This window comes from Rhinoderma darwinii, chromosome 6 (genome assembly GCF_050947455.1).
Source record: "Rhinoderma darwinii isolate aRhiDar2 chromosome 6, aRhiDar2.hap1, whole genome shotgun sequence".
NCBI classification, from domain to species: domain Eukaryota; kingdom Metazoa; phylum Chordata; class Amphibia; order Anura; family Rhinodermatidae; genus Rhinoderma; species Rhinoderma darwinii.
The window spans coordinates 17,531,826-17,544,662 of record NC_134692.1 but is presented as its reverse complement, the minus strand read 5'-3'; the positions used below and the strand labels follow the sequence as shown (position 1 = coordinate 17,544,662).

General features: G+C 41.0%; 1 protein-coding gene across 5 annotated transcripts in view; it reads left to right on the top strand.

The window, feature by feature from the left end:
* LRP1B (LDL receptor related protein 1B) overlaps nt 1–12,837 on the top strand; it is a 1,078,540-nt gene that overhangs the window by 130,708 nt on the left and 934,995 nt on the right. The window lies entirely within an intron of this gene.

The following is a 12,837-nucleotide window of genomic DNA, read 5'->3' as shown; positions in this document are numbered from 1 at the left end:
TATCGATAAAACAGCGCATAATGTGCAGATACAAAGAGCATCTCTTGCTCTAGAGGACTCATCTGTAAAATATTCAGACAGCCCTTGATTTTAATGCTTTAATGATTGTAATTCTTAATTTGCCCTGTGGTGGTGCTGCAGGGAAATTAAACACTTTCTGACAGGTTCTTGCGGGACCCTTCTAACAAAAAGGGATTATCCAAAGAGGGCAACTCCATTAACCTGTTTTATCATAATGGGGTGGGTGTGTGCGTGTGCGTGTGCGTGCGCGCGTGCGTGCGTGCATATATATCTAGCACACAAGAAAATGGCAACAGCACACTGTGAACACCAATGCCACCTAAGCCACTAAATATAAATAAATATTCATTACTGCTAAATCTACTTACAATAGGGAGGTTCTTAGTGCACATTTTGATCAAATTGTGTGAGCCCACCTGCCACGACAAGGCGACCTCTATGAGGTGGGAACCTACGCTGCACATACACCCAGAACTGGGACTAAACCTACATATTCTTGGGGATGGTAGGAACCAGCATTAAACTAATTAAAATCACCCAGGGCAGAATGAAAGGAGTCCAAGAACAAACAATGGAGGCAGTCACTAAAACCACATATATGAATCACATAAACAACACAAAAGTTTGAACAGCACATTCCAACAAAATGAAACAAAACTTGTATACAGGTGCAAGAGTCTGTGTGATCAAAGATTTCAAGTTGCATGCTGATATTCCTATTTGTTATCCCATGGATGTGTCCTGTGATTTAACCTGTCATATGCCCCTGTCATATAACCCTGTTGCTAACTGAATGCCGGGGATGTCATGATGTATCAGGTGACTGGCACCATGTTCAATTGGCCCATGCATGCACGATACAAGACACATACATGGACTATACCATTCAATTGTGCACAGATAGGCGTCTACTGAACCGGTATAAGAGTTATAAGGATGTGTCCTTTCTTACCTTTCTTCTTATCTCAACATTCCCTGAGATGTGTGGAGCGAGATGAATAGCTTTAAGAAAACAAAAAACAAACCCTGATCTCGCGATACTCACTAGATGTTTATGTTATATGTATCTATGTGTGGCCACCCAGTGGTTGTGATGTTGATTACAGCCTGTCAAAGCTTTTGCAGCAAAAAGTATGAAAATTGTATAAATCTTCTTCACACACTGTAGCAAATTTTTCATTGTGGATTTTCCCCATTGATTCCAATACGAAAGCCGGGCCGGCTTCATGAAACAACCCTTTAAAGTACCTCCTAAGTGTTTGGGGTAAATTATTAGGATCTCCTATAGAATATTGTTTATTATATAATTTACTGACTGAGGCCTCATGCACGTGACCGTGCCCGTAATCATGTTCGGTGATTACAGGCACAGGCAGTCATCCGCGTTTTGCGTACCGTGCTACCATTATAAAGTATCGGAGCACGGTCCGTAAAATAGAAAAATAGGACATGTCCTATTTTTTACGGAAGATTTCTATGGCACGGACACCTTCCCGTAAATATATGGGAAGGTGTCAGTCAATGGAAAGGGTCAGAAATTAATGGGTCCGTAATTACGGACAAAATCTACGGTCGTGTGCATGGGGCCTAAGAACTTGACACTGCTACAAATCATCGGAGCTCCACTTTTTTTTTTTTTTACTGCATTTTTTTCCCTCCTCTATAATACCAGTAGACTTCTAGAGTAAACCAGCTGCTTTATTTAATTCTATTGATTTTCGTCTAGTGTCGTGATTGACCATATGTTTTTATGCTCTAGTTAGAGAAGGTAATTTAGAATTTCTCTGACCCTTACTGTTTCATCTCCATCAAGTCATCACAAATAAGTCTCATGGGAGTCGCTGTGACAGTTTTATGTCTCGCTGCATTATTTATTGAAGAACGAAAATAAAAAGCAACTTTATGGTTTAATACTAAGGGCAATTTTACAAAATTTTCCGAAGGGTGTGTGTAACTTACTGTACAGATTATTACTAAAGATCAATTACTTTTAAAATATTTTGATATCTTTTTATTTTTTATTAGAATTTTTCCAGCATGTAAAGCTTTTATCCGACTCCCCCCCCCCCCCTAGCATATGATATTCACAGCACATTTTCCATCCTTCATGTCTATTCCCTTGGTCTTTCACACTACAAAGTCAGTGATATACAAAGTTGTTGGTGAGGCGCAGCTGTGGAGCTAGTAATGACAAGAGATCATATGTTGTAATCTCTGGTTTAGCAACATTTACTGCCTTTTGTGCGTATTTTAATATTAGACTAAGTTCAAGAGACAAAAGATCATTTTTTAATTTTGACATGGACTTCGGTCCCTTGTGAGGCCCAGGCTTTACCAGGTTGAGTAGTCCAGATCTAAATGGACCCTATTGTTTTCAATGGAATTCTATTTCAAACCAAAAATGATGTGGTCAGTTTGCATTCACAATGTTGTATGTCATTTTTCTGTATGGCAAGGAGAAGGAGGAGGCAGAGGCCATTGATTTTAGTAGAACTAGGAATATTGGGGTGGGGGTAAATCTTGGTCCATTGTTGTCATTCTTTCAAGCTTGTTTTAAAGGCGAAGGGAATTCCACTGCCTGACAGGTGTGTACTCGGAAAAATATATATGAGCTAAATAGATATAGGATAGATATGAAATAGATATAAGGCTATGTTCACATCCGCGTCTGGTTCCGTTCATCAGTTCCGTCTGACCTTTCCGTTGGAGGAACCGATGAACCGATAGCAAAACCGATATCTTCCGTTTGCATTTGGTGTCAATGGTAATGCTTCCATTGCAGTTGGTTTCCGTTTTTTCAGAAACAAAAGCGTAGCCGACTGCGCTATTGTTTGCTCAAAAAAATGGAAACTTTACAGAACAGAAATAAACAGAAACCATTTGCAACAGAAGCATTACCATTGAAATCAATGGTAATGCAAACGGAAGCTATGGTGTCTGTTTGGCTTCCCGTTCATCGGTTCCTCCGATGGAAAGGTTGAACAGAACCCATGAACGGAAGCCCGACGCTGATGTGAACAGGCCCTAAGAATAAAAATACTAAAAGTAATAATGCTGTAACTAAAGTTATAAATTGGCATATTGTTAGGATATGATCAGTGGGGGGTCTGATCTCTGGGAACCCCACCAAACCTGGGAACGAGTCCTGCGCCCCTTCTTAGTCTTCCCTGCACAGTTTTTCTTGCACATTCACTTGAACGGAGCCGTGCTGCAATATCCTGCACAGTTGGTGGCCAAGAGCGCCGATGTGCAGTGAAAAACTGTGAAGCGGTCCCATAATTCTCAGGATCGGTGGTGGTCCCGGCAGTTGGACCCCCATCGAACACAAATTAATGGCATACCCTATCGATATGTGATCACTTTATAAAGTGGGAATGTCCCTTTAACCCCTTAAGGACATGGCCAATATTCGTTTTTTGAATTTTCGTTTTTTACTCCCCGCCTTTCAAAAGCCATAACTTTTTTTTTTTCTTCGATATAGCCGTATGAGAGCTTGTTATTGGCAGGACAAGTTGTCGTTTTTTATGGCACCATTTATTGTACCGCATAATTTATTGTAAAACTGAAAAAAATTGTGGGATGAAATGGCCCAAAAACAGCGATTACGCATTTTTTTTTTGTTTTTGCGGCATCCATCACAGTAAAAACTACAGTTCAACTATTCTACGGGTTGATACGATTATGGCGATACCAAATTTGTGTTTTGTTTTGCCACTTTTATAATAAAAAAAATTTGCTACAACCCATTTGTTTTGTGTCGCCATATTCTGAGAGCCATAACTTTATTATTTTTCTGTCGATTGAGAGATGTGATGGCTTATTTCTTTGTGGGGTGATCTGTAGTTTTTAAATTGACACCATTTCAGTATACTAACTAACGCTATATTGTAATAGTTCAGACTTTAATGGTTCCCGCAATATTTTTTAAAGAAAATGAACTCCACGTTTTTCTTTTATTTCCCCCTCCATTTGTACATAGGTGTTTCAGTGGGGTGCTATGTGCAGAAATACGTACCAATCCCTGCATCCCTTAAGGGCCTTTTACACCTACCGTTATTCGGCCGATGCAGCGAGCGGCAATCAACGAGACATTGTTGATCGCTACTCGTTTACTCTTGTCACACGGAGCTATATATGGGGACAAGCGGTACATACATTATTATCATGTCGGCAGCACGTCTCCCTGTTTACACATGTGCTACCGACAACCATATTTTACTTTTTTAACACTTTATGATCAGCAGATGAGCATTTGCTCGTTCATCTGCTGATCGCTGCCCTGGCAATTATCGGCAACAAGCGTTATATGAACGATCATTGCACGATAATCGCCCAGTGTAAAACACCCTTTACCAAAGCCTCGTTCTAACTCCCATAGGAATGCATTGAGAGCCTGAGTTATGGTTTTCTGAAAAGCATAGTGACTCCAGACAGGTCAGAGTGAAGATAACGTGGGCAGCGCTGGATCCAAAAATGACATGATGCGGGAATCGGTAAGTATTTCTACACACTGCACCCCAATGAAATACCAATGTACAAATGGAGGGGGAAATAAAAGAAAAATGAGTGCCTCTTTAATATTGCTTTAGGGAAAAAAAATGGAAAAAGGGGGGTTTTTGAACTTTTTATTTATTTATTTATTTATTTTTTGGAACATTTGCAAAAACTTTATTTGACGGTCTCTTACTTTTTTTATTAGTCCCCCCAGGGGACTTGAACCAGCCATCGTTGGATTGCTTGCATGGTATACTGTAATACTAATGTAGTGCAGTGTATCGCTATACTGACAGTCCTTAGGCAAGGCTTCAAAGGAGTACAAAGATGGCCAACCTGGGGGACCCCAGGCTGTCATGATGACCATCAGCACACCGAAATCGTGTCTAGGGGGGACGATGGCACGCCCTCCTGATTTGAAAGCTTCAATTGCCGGGATTGCGATTGACTGCAGCATTTAAGGGGTTAAAAGAGCAGAATCTAAGCCTTTGATTCCGCCCGTTGCAGTGAGGTGTCGGCTGTATTACACAGCCGTCACCTGCTAATTATGTTGCGAGCTCAGCCCGTGAGCCCGCTCCATACCTTCCCTTAGCGGCTGCCGCGTACATGTCGTTAAGGGGTTAATTGCATGAGAACTCCTTACCGCTGTCTTTCACATCAGATTATATTAATGCTACCAGTACTGTATGCTGCTGTCTAACTTATAATGTATCATTTTATTTCTGTATGTATAACTTTGTGATAATTTATCATAATTACAATCTCGTCACATTCCTCCTCCTTGTTCTTTTCCTGTAATAGAAACAAAGGAGTAAAATTAAAAATATTCTTTATTTTTAAACAATATAAAAAGCCTCATACAACAACCCCTCTAATTGATGCTTCGGGGGTCGTGATGTCATCTTTTCAAACCCCTTTTAGTATTATTTCAATATATATTTTCCCATAACTAATTAATTTCAACCTGTTAAACGTTCTCCTGAGGGATCCTATACATTTAACATGAGCATGGATAGAAGAGTTCCTTGTAGCTCCACAGCGGTATTTCTCTGTTCACAATTACTTACCCTGTCATGCTATGTCAATGTCATATCTGCGACCCAGTGTGTGAGCAAGAATAAGCAAGACATCGTACCCAAAGAGGAATGACAATGAGAGTCAAGAGTTATAACCATATTCCATTTATGGACCAATACTGTCTCATTCTCCAATATATAAATAGTACTAATAACAAGAATAGTTGTGTTTATTATTATTATTATTATTATTATTATTATTATTATTATTATTATTATTATCTTCATCAGTAGTAGTAATATAGTAGAAGTAATATTTTCAGTGGTGCTATACACAATTTTTCCTCTAGGGGTGTCCTGGCCATTACTGCCTGGGTCATATGACTACTTATACCAGATGCATAGGCAGGGTCAGATTGGCCCACTTGAGTACTAGAGAATTACTCTGGTAGTCCCAGATTTTTAAATATTAATGGTCCTCAAAGGTCCAGCAGAAGAACACCGCATTAGAAGCGGTTAGGGAGAATTCTTATAGTTTTATTCAGAAAGAACTTATTAGAATTACTGTAATTAGAAGTTATTAGACATTAGTGATATGACCTGTGCACACTATTATAACATCATAATTAGGGATGTAATTAGAAGTGGATATGCGCATGTTCTACACAGATTGTTTTGAGAGTCTACGGTCCGTTTCCTCTGGCATTCTGGTACGAAATTCTGTATAGTGACATTTTGGTGTTTTTTGTTGTTGTGAATGTATGGCTACATCTATGAGGCAATGACATCATCCCATTGGAGGAATGACGAATGTACCACCTGTATCTAGGCCAGTGCTAATTGGGCCTTCTACCCCCATTTTGTACACCAGAGAGAATGTAATTTTTGACTTGAGTAAGCAAATGGCGTTATTGTATACTAGTCCTATGCGCATGATTCTTAAAACCTTTCGAAATCCGCAAGGGGAAAGTAAGATCCTGAGTTACCTGTCCGTGTAATCCTGCCTGTTATGAAAATGAGATGACTGCTGAGAAGTGATCTCTACAGAACAGGAAGGGTCAGTCTATTGTGAGGCTCAGTGGCCAGATAGAAAACTGCTTGATTTTAGGATTATTTTTTAATATATAGATAATGACATAGAAAATTAAAAAAATCACCCAAAAAATGTTTTACATAAAAGCTTGATTTAAACAATATGTCATTTTCTGATGACACATTCCCTTTAAGGCAGCAATTTATCACAGTAACATGGCAAGCAATCTATTTTGTTACCGGCCACTGGTCAGTTGTTCATATCACAAAGAATTTAGACATGGTGACAGAATGTGCAGACAAGCGTTAATCTAACGCTCGCTGCCGATAATTGCCATGTGTAAACAGGGCAGCGATCAGCAGATGAACGAGCAACTGCTCGTTCATCTGCGGGTCGTATCGTTTTAAAAAAACTGAAATATTATTGTTGTCGGCAGCACATGTCCCTGTGTAAACAGGGAGACGCGCTGCCGACATGATAATAATGTATGAGGACGAACGATCTGAGTAACGACCGCTCGTCCCCATTTATAGCTCCGTGTGACAGCAGCAAACGAGCGCCGATCAACGATGTCTCGTTGATCGGCGCTCGTTGCATCGGCCAAAATTGGCCGGTATAATAGGGCCTTTACATCAGCCTGTAGTCTTTTCTCACATGGAAGCTAATAGTACCACCCGACACCACAGATATACATGAGAAGTATGGTACGAAGTTAGAAAATGGTGTGATTGTCCCAGGGAACAGCGCCACTCCTGTCCATGAGCTGTGTCTGGTTTTGCAGCTCAGCTACATTTTTGTGAATGCAATACTAGAGAACCTACCAAGGAAAATAGTGGCATAGTTTCTCGGATTCTTTGCAAGCTCTTTAAAAAAAAAATTTAAGTGAAAGATTTATCAGAACGAATTTGGGAATTACAGTAAGAATTATAGAGGTATGAAACTTCTAAGGGTATGTTCACACGGCCTATTTTCAGACGTAATTCGGGTGTTTTACGCCTCAAATTTTGCATGAAAAAATGGCTCCATTACGGCTACAAACATCTGCCCATTGCTTTCAATGGGTTTTACGATGTTCTGTTCCCACGAGATGTAATGTTACGCGTCGCTGTCAGAAGACGGCGTGTAAAAAGACGCCCGCATCAATGAAGTGCATGTCACTTCTTGGGACGTTTTTGGAGCTGTTTTTCATTGACTCCATTCAAAAACAGCTCCAATAACGTCCGTAAAATACGCTGCGAAAAACGCGAGTAGTTACAAAAGCGTCTGAAAATCAGGAGCTGTTTTCGCCTGAAAACAGCTTCGTAATTTCAGACGTATTTTGTTAAGCCGTGTGAACATACCCTAACCCTTAACTTAAAACAAGGATTGGGACCTGTTTTTAATCAGGACTGTGGTAGGAATCCCATGTCCTGGAACTGCACTCATGCGACCTACTGACTTATCTGATTGACCTATTAGATTAGAAGATCCTTTAACATCCACAATGTGTGATAAAAATGACAAATTCAGCACTGCTACATCTTAATCTGAGCCATTACAACTTGAAAAATGCATTAGCCTTCACAAAGTGTGCAGCTGTGGAAAGCGAGAAGTAAGCAAGAATTTTCGGTGGGAACTCTCTGATCTTAAAGTGGTTAAATAGCTACACAGCTCCCAGAGACCTTACAGGATGACATCAAGAAATTACCATTTCTATCTAAACCACCACAGCTGTGCTGAATCCTCCATGCTATATCAGTCCAGAGTCGGGGTTGATGTCAGCATCCCATACAATACCTTCCTGAAGGTCACTGTGAAAGCTGACATCCTATCTGTCACTACAGTATAAATAGGTCACCGTGTAGGAAACTAGGATTCTCATGTCTTGTGTTGACTCTCACTAAACCTTCACTTACATAGAAATGAGAGTTAGTGAATTAGTTATTGGAGAGATGGTACCTTATACTATGGCTAAGGCTCTACGGTGCCACAGCTGCTCACGTTTTGAAGCTTTCGCACACACTATGGAAACAAGGTCACAAACGCATCAGATTTTTTTGCGATAGTCACAAAGTTTCTCGAAACTTTCTTACCTTAAGGGAATTATTGGAATTGAGAGAGAGTCACAGTAATGATACACAATTACAGTAAGATGCCGGTGAGTCAATGTACCCATGGAGCTTTAGGCTATGGACCATTTCAGACAGCTGCATTTACGCGCCCATATTACGCCTGCAAATTCTGAACCTCCCACAGTTCTAATAAACCTGTATTAGATCAGTGTAGGTTTCTATGGTGAGAGAAGTCCGATAGAGCCATGGGAATCCAGTCTGTAGCATTTTATAAAATAAAGTTATGCATGGAATATCTGGGCCAGAGGCATAACTTGAAGCTGCTGGGCTTCATTATAAAATCTGTAACAGGGCTCTAAACCATCACACCATTTATAGTACTGTTCTCCTTATATAGGGACAAGGAACATTTTAAGGCCCATCAGGCACAAGATCGAGGTCCATAAATCCACTGCTCCGTATGGCTGACTCATCTGCTCTCACCTCTTCCCTTCTATTCTTGTTAGAAATAGCAGCAGTGGAAGGAAGGAGGTTGTATACAGCAGATGAGAGTGTGGAGAGGAGGAAAGCATCTGACAGCCTATCAGATCTTTCCTACCTCACTCCCCAGTGTGCTTTCCCCACTATCTACACTCTGATACTGACATCCTGTGTGATCTGCCCTCCATGAACACTTGAAAGCTATCCTCCCTCTCCACACTCTGATCTGCCGTGCACAACCTACTCCCCTCCCTGTGGCTTTCTCTCAGGCTATGTTCACAAGCTAAAGTAAAAAATGGCTGTAAAATACGGAGCTGTTTTCAAGGGAAAACCGCCTCTAATATTCAGCCGTTTTTAAAGCATCAAACATTTTTTGATGCAATTGTTGGAGCCGTTTTTGGAGCAGTTTTTCTATTGACACAATGAAAACCGGCTCCAAAAAGGCTCAAGAAGTGACATGCACTTCTTTTTACGGGGCGTTTTTTTATTCACTGTTTTTTCAAACGGCCGTGTGATAAAACATCCCGTCTGAACGAAACACTGTTTTTCCCATTGAAATCAATGAGCAGATGTTTGGAGGCGTTCAACTTCCATTTTTTCAGGCATTTTTCAAAGCGTTTACGCCCCGAAAGACACCTGAAAACACTGCTTGTGGACATAGCCTAAGGGTATGTTCACACACAAACTCAAAAATGTCTGAAAATACGGAGCTGTTTTCAAGGGAATACAGCTCCTGACTTTCAAACGTTTCTTAAGCCACTCGCGATTTTCGCTGCATTTTTACGACCGTTTTTGGAGCTTTTTTCAATAGTCAATGAAAAACGGCTCCAAAAACGTCCCAAGAAGTGTCCTGCACTTTTTTTTTTGCGGGCGTTTTTTATGCAGTCGTTTTTCAAAAAAATGGCCCATCGGAACAGAACGCCGTTTTTCCCAATGAAATCAATGGGCAGATGTTTGGAGGCGTTCTGCTTCAGATTTTTCGGCCGTTTTTCGGGCGTTTACGGCCCGAAAAACAGCCGAAAATAGGCCCTGTGAACATACCCTCACAGTGAGAAATGGGTGAGGGCGAGCAGATTACATCAGCCCCTCAGCAGAAGTTTACTGATGGATTCGAGTTAAAATTTGCCGGAAACAAGAAGTCTACAGGTGTTACACAAACTCTACAACAGCCAAATGGTAGGATATTTTTTTTTTAAAGAAGACTATTTAGAAAGTTGCTTAGCTTTGAATTTAGGAAGCAAATAAACAAAAAAAAAGTGCAAATGTGTACATCGCCTTTAAATCACATGATTTGCAATGCAAAAAAAAAATGCAGGTAGTAAATTATACTCTTTTAAAAAGACCTACAAAAAAATGCTAGACAAACACCAGAAAATGTACCAAAAAAAAAGTGTGCGCCTCGAATTACGCCTGAAAAAACGCCCCTAATACGCCTACAAACATCTGCCCACTGCTTTCAATGGGAATTGCGATGTTCTGTTCCCACGAACCTTTATTTTATGCGTCGCTGTCAAAATACGGTGCGTAAAATAACGGCTCGTCAAAAGAAGTGCAGGACACTTCTTGGGACATTTTTGGAGGCGTTTTTCACGGACTCCATTGAAAAACAGCTCCAAAAATGGCTGTGAAAACGCGAGTTGTTAAAAAAAGTCTGAAAATCAGAAGCTGTTTTTGCCTGAAAACAACTCCGTAAATTTAGATGTATTTTGCTCACTGCGTGTGAACATACCGGCTATGTTCACACAGAGTTTTTTGGACGCAGAAAACGGGCCGCAAAACTCATCAAAAACCGCCCTAAATTGATTTCAATGGGAGGCGGGGGCGGTTTTCTCCCGCTGGCGGTAAAACCGCCTCGCGGAAGAAAGAAGGGACATACCCTATCTTCGGGCGTTTACGCCTCTGACCTCCCATTGACATCAATGGGAGGCAGAGAAAGCGTATTTTGCGGTGTTATATGCCCGCGGCGCTCAATGGTTGCGGGCGAAAAACGCCACGAAAATTGGCGTGCAGGGAGAGGAAAATCTGCATCAAACTTCCAAATGGAATTTTGAGGCAGAAATTCCGCCTGCAAAAAACTCTGAGTGAACATAGCCATAGTGGTTGTCATCCAGATTTTCCAGACTGCAAAATCCGCCTTGCGTCATTATACAGCCACGAAACTCAACTGATCTGCCACTCAGGAGCCTCGAAAAGTTGGGGAGCTGGAATAACGGTTAAATTGGGTGTTAACAAAGAGAAATACATAAATAGAATTTTAGCTAATTTTTCAAGGACTTAAAGGTGATTTTTAATTTTACAGTAAATTTTTTTTAAGTCCCATCATTATTAATCAAATTATTGATCCACATTTAATTAAATAAACTAAAAGCATAAAAAGAAGTCAGACCTAGACCAATATTTCACCGGCTTAAATACTACAATGACTCGTCTCCCCATAAAACACACCTATTATCACTGACGCCTCCGCGCTTGTATGATTTCTAGTGTTTTCTGAGGACACTTGATATCCTAAATCAGGGCATGTTACATGGCAGAAGTTTTGATTTCTAGATGATGCACAAGGCTTGAGGATACATCTGTTGTGAAACTAAAACCTCCCTTCTTAATAGGTTCAGGATTTATTCAGCAGACATGACATGAATCCTAAATGCGCCAGACAATACTCATATATGACAGACGATACGTATTTTATCTTTTTATTGGTCGGAAGTTTTTATGTGGATTTAGAAGACCACTTTAGGGTATGTTCACACGGCGGGGGTCCGTAACGGCTGAAATTACGGGGATGTTTCAGCCTGAAAACATCCCCGTAATTTCAGCCGTACCGGCATGTGCAGGCGCTTGAACGCCGCGTCAATTACGGCCGTAATTAGCGCTGCTATTCATTGGAGTCAATGAATAGCGGCTCCAATTACGGCCAAAGAAGTGACAGGTCACTTCTTTGACGCGGGCGTCTATTTACGCGCCGTCATTTGACAGCGGCGCGTAAATATACGCCTCGTGTGAACAGACAAACGTCTGCCCATTGCTTTCAATGGGCAGATGTTTGTCAGCGCTATTGAGGCGCTATTTTCGGGCGTAATTCGGGGCAAAAACGCCCGATTTACGTCCGTAAATAGGCCGTGTGAACATACCCTTAGGGTATGTTCACACGGCCAAATTTCAGACGTATACGAGGCGTATTATGCCTCGTTTTACGTCTGAAAATACGGCTCCAATACGTCGGCAAACATCTGCCCATTCATTTGAATGGGTTTGCCGACGTACTGTGCAGACGACCTGTTATTTACGCGTCGTCGTTTGACAGCTGTCAAACGACGACGCGTAAAAATACAGCCTCGTCAAAAGAAGTGCAGGACACTTCTTTGGACGTTTTTGGAGCTGTTTTCTCATAGACTCCAATGAAAACAGCTCCAAAAACGGACGTAAAAAACGCCGCGAAAACGGCGCGAAAAACGCCGCGAAAAATGCGAGTTGGTAAAAAAACGTCTGAAAAGCAGGGTCTGTTTTCCCTTGAAAACAGCTCTGGATTTTCAGACGTTTTGGTTGACTACGTGTGAACATACCCTTATAGAATTCACAAAGATTTCGAGAAGATTACAGAAAATCTTTGTATTATTACCTTACAGCTGAACAATATAAGGGTATGTTCACACGGCGGGGGTCCGTAACGGCTGAAATTACGGGGATGTTTCAGCCTGAAAACATCCCCGTAATTTCAGCCGTTCCGGCATGTGCAGGC